Here is a 5,347-nt window from a genome sequence, read left to right on the forward strand (position 1 = left end):
TTTCTTAATATTGGGCTGACTAGGATTTATATATATTTTTAAGTTTTCTTTTTGTTAAGTTTTTGAGTTGAGTAGTTGCTAGTTAGACTAATTGGAGAAGATGGGGGTTTAAGGTTTTGAAATAGGAGGCCAATTGCAAAAATGAAAAGATATAACTAATAAATATTCTGGCCCCTGGTCCTCTCCCCTTGGGTGGGGTCCATCCCTCAACATAAGTCAAGTTTATAATTTATTACTTAAATATATCTATTTAAATGAGCATCATCATTAAAGCGACCACATCAGTGGTTGGAAAAATGTGCAAAATACAAAAAGTGCTAAATTTTGCACATTTTAACCCAAAAAACACCCACATCAGTTTTTGTAAAAATGTTTAAATATACACAACGGTCTTACAAATGAACAGTAATCGTGCATATATGCACGGTTACTGTAACATGTGCATATAATATCTTAATAAATTTTTCTCTCTCCTCTTTGTACTTGACTCTCACCTCCCTCTCTTTTTCTCATTTCATCAGAGACTCTCTCAGGCGCATAGCTCTCTCTTTCTCTCATCTCATCAATCTTTCTTCATCTAGCTTCCGCTGATCACCACTGCCGCCAATGAGAACGAGGCCAAGCAAGCCGAGTCCGTTGTCTACAACACGAATGGAGTTCTCTGACGAAGAAACCTAAGGCTTTGTTTGAGCACTGAGGAGCATAAATTAGACCACCACGTAGACGAAGACGAAGACTTAGAAGACGAAGAAGACGTCGTATTATAAGGAGCAATAGTAGTAGAAGATGAAGAAGAAATCCTAGAATCTTGTGGGTTTTGATCCTTTTTTGGTTGAGCTTAAGGCTGCCATGATAGTGATTGTGGGTGTGGGTCGGTGGTATCGGTGATTGTGGAGCTGGTTTTTTGGTTGTTCTTTGGGGGGGTTTTTTGGTTTTTTTTACTGGTTTTCTTTGGGATTCCAATGTGATCGGCTTGTGTGGATTTTGGTGTCTGTGAGGGAGATGGTGGCTGTGTGGGTTGAGTTGGGTTTGTGAGGGAGATGACAGTGTTAAAGAAATGAATATTTTATTTGAATAAATGTGTATAATAGACAAACTGATGTGAATGTTTTGTAAAAATAAGAGTGTAAAATAGAAAAAGTAGGTTTTAGATGTGCAAAATGGAAAAAAATTTTGCACATACTGATGGGGATGCTCTTAGAAGACTCAAAACTGTGTAATTTTGCACTTTTGTTTTTCCCTTCTATTACCTTTTCAAATTACCTATGAAAAGTGAGGTGTTTTTTTTTTTTTTTTTTTTTTTTTTTTTTCTTATCTAATTAGTTGTTGCCTTACCCATTACAACACATTAACTCTAATTAGTTCTCACCCCTCTTCATTTGTGTGTTTTTTCCCCAATATATGAATCAGTTTGCACAACTCTCTCTATCTCTCCCTCATCAACTTTTAGAGGCTTCTCATAATGTGTGATTGGCAAAGTTTTTTTTTTTTTTTTTTTTTTTTTGAGTGAGTTTTAATTTATGACGTTCGCTGCTGATGATAGCTCTTTATTAGCAGACCAAGACACTAATTAGTTTTTTGTGCAGACGAGGATTGAATCCTAGATCTCTAATTCAACCATTAGAGAGTTTACCAGTTGAGCTAACTGGAACCTACTAACAAAGATTATATTGCTACATTATTGCTGTAAAGATGATTTATCCAACAACAACCAAACAGTGTCAAGAATTTCAATCCGAGGCATGTCATTCTAACATAGATCAAATTTTTTTTAGTTCAATCAAATCCTTTTGTAACTTTGGATCACAAGTTCAATACATCAGCCATGTTTTTTAGTTCACATATATATAAAATTTGTGGCTTTAGATTGCAGTTTCAATCTGCATAACAAATGCATGCTCTATCAGGTATGGTAAAACCCATAGTTCTCACACAGTCACACTCTCTTTAACCTTCTGTGTACCAAATATTGGCCGTTGAAGAAGAATGTTCCAATGAATTTTAGTAAACTTTGGCTTATTATGTTTGTAAAAGTCCCAAAGTATTTGGTGTTTTTATTTTTGTGATTGTTGTCTGGCATGTATTTGGTGAAATTATTTTTACATATGTGGTGTGTAATTGTTTCAATGTGTTAAGCATGTCCTTTGCTTTATTTACTTATTCATTTTTTGAACTTATTTCTGGTTTCTCAAATCCTGTATTCATTTCCTCAACCCAACCCATTTCATGTTTAGCATTATAATCTGTTATAGTTTTTGCTTTTTTTCACTTTATATTTTTCAATCAAAAATTCAGCACAACCACACCACACACACACCAATGGTAAAACCAAAACCAAATCCTTCTACATCCACCTCTGTCACTAGATTCACCACCACAACTGATCCAAACCCACCCCCATCACCACCAGGTCCACCACCATATGTAAACCCACAGCACCACAGCCAAGCCATAACCACACACAAAGGGATAGAGAGAAACAGTCACACCCATGGGCAGCCACAACCCCCACCGGACAGCATCACCTCCATATCCCCACCACAACCAAATCCATAGTCACCTGTTAGAATTATGTGCCCTCAAAAACAATATTATGCATTTTTATTTGATAATAAAATTTTATTTTCACATACATAATTTTTACAGGTATATTTCATTGTTTAAATGTGGCATGTGATGTCGCCTTTGTAGAAAAATCATGTTAATGGTTAAGGAACCAAAGACATGGAGTAATGATTTTTCATAGATTATTAAATTATTCTAGGTTGTGGATATTAATTGAATATCACTACTAAAGCCTACACTTGTTGTGCCGCTATATGATAGAATGATTTACTCCATCATTAAGGTAGTGACTTTAAGCAGACAAGGGGGTGTAATGTAACAAGCACATACACAGAATCGGATTTGATCAAGAACACCTTATGGAGTGATAATTGTTAATTAGAAGATTGTTTTATCACAATTTTTATATTGTTCTCAAACATGAGAGGTTTGTGTATATTTATTTATTATGCACATAACTTTGACAATGTTAATTGGTGATGCTAATTTTAAAGGCTATATACAAACACGTTGGGTTATATGTGTAACGAGTAAAATATGTAAATGCTCAACAATGAATCCATTAGTTCATAAAGAAGATAGTATATTCAGTTGATTTTCATATTGAAGTCAGACTCAAAACAAAAACGGCCAGTGACATTTTTCAAAAATGTTTTTCATATATATAATATTATATATATATATATATATATATATATTAGTTGTATATCCATTAGTAAAGGCCCATATAATTTGTTTATAATATTTAAAATTATCAACTCATATCTTATTTATTAATTTAAGCTCTAGCTAAAATGTTAATTCATTATACTAGTAATATATAATATAAAGTATTCTCGGCAAAAATATATATATATATCTATATATATATATAAAATATAATATTTATAATAGAATTGATATTGATACTTATAAATAAAATAAAATAAATTGATATTGATGTATTAAAATACTAAAATAAGCCTCTAATGAGTAGTCTTGATCATTGTACTTGTAGTGTTTTGATGTGTGGCAGAGCACACATAAATAGTTATAATGTTATATTAAAAAAAAAAAAGGAAGGTAGAGTTTGAATTTTTGACTGATGTTCACGAGAGTTGTAAGTGACTTGTCACTTATCAAGCACACAAAACAACAAAAAGTTAAAAGATTAAAATAAAAGGAAACGTAAAAGGTAGAATAAGATGAAGAAACATCTGCATAAGCCTCTGAGCAGACAAAGAAGAAGAAGCAACAGCAGCAGCAGCAGAAGCTGAAGAGAAGATCGCCAAATGGGTTGCTACAGGCAATGTGGTGGCGACAATGGCACCGTGTTAATGATGGCAGTGACCCAAGAGTAAGAGCAAGTTAGTAAGTTATTAAGAAAGGAGAGAGATTATTAGATCTAAAATTTTTTTGTTTGTTATTTCGGTCCGGTATGAAGTTTTCGGCCGAAATCCGGTTTGCTTCCCGGTATGACCGGAACGACCCGGTATAGCTGGTATTTAAACCGGTACGAAACAAACAAATTTCTGTACCGTTTCAGGCGCCGGTGCGAAATATTCCGGCCATACCGGCCGGTACGGTACGAGATTAACATCCTTGGTGTAATGTAACAAGCACATACACAGAATCGGATTTGATCAAGAACACCTTATGGAGTGATCACTGTTAATTAGAAGATTGTTTTATCACAATTTTTATATTGTTCTCAAACATGAGAGGTTTGTGTATATTTATTTATTATGCACATAACTCTGACAATGTTAACTGGTGATGCTAATTTTAAAGGCTATATACAAACACGTTGGGTTATATGTGTAACGAGTAAAATATGTAAATGCTCAACAATGAATCCACTAGTTTATAAAGAAGATAGTATATTTAGTTGATTTTCATATTGAAGTCAGACTCAAAACAAAAACGGCTAGTGACATTTTTCAAAAATGTTTTTCATATATATAATATTATATATATATATATATATATATATATATATATATGTAGGGACACGATTTTTAACGACCCAAGGACGACATTGGGCTCGTATGTAAAGGGCCCGAACAATATGATTTGTAGAGAGTGGGTTTGGAAAGGCCTGCCTTTGGGCGCTGGGTTTCGGTCTGGCCCCGGTTTCATGAGCGATCATACAAAGATGAGTTTGGACTGCATAGCTGAGCCTTGCATCAATGTAGTTTGAAAGGTTTGACTCCTCGGAATTAGTCCGAGGAGCATTACATTCTCACCATTCCTCCTTTTTCTTCCTCCCTCTTCCGGGGGCCCCCTCCTTTTTTAGCTCTCTTTTCCCTTTTATACTAGTATTCACTTCCCCTTATTCATCTACGTGTCAGTTTCTCCTTGTTTGGGGCAATTACTCGTCCTATCAATCTTCACGTCAGAGTGGTTGGGAAAAGCTGGATAGCATGGTATGGGGTATGGGCTTGTCAGGTGCTGGGCTCCACGTTATGGTGTTGGCAGCTTTCTAGCTTGTACTGCTCTTGTATTGAGTTTGTCATTTTCTTCAGGCTTTTTGTGAGGCGTTGAGCGTGAGGTTGTCCTCGGCTATATTATTGGGCCGTTAAGGGGCTTTCGTCATACGTCCTCGGCAGTAGGCTCCTCGGCTTGGGCTTTGGGCCCTTAATGTGAAGTGGGCTGGGACTTCAAATTTCAGGCCCCACAATATATATATTTAAAGAGTTTTTCAAAAATATTTTGGAGTCCAATAGAAATTATGAAATCAAGAAATTAAGGGTTACATAAGTTAGGGACATGATAGTGATATTAATCTAGTCCTAGTGGCTTG

Source organism: Quercus robur, chromosome 8 (assembly GCF_932294415.1).
Source record: "Quercus robur chromosome 8, dhQueRobu3.1, whole genome shotgun sequence".
Classification (NCBI taxonomy): Eukaryota; Viridiplantae; Streptophyta; class Magnoliopsida; order Fagales; family Fagaceae; genus Quercus; species Quercus robur.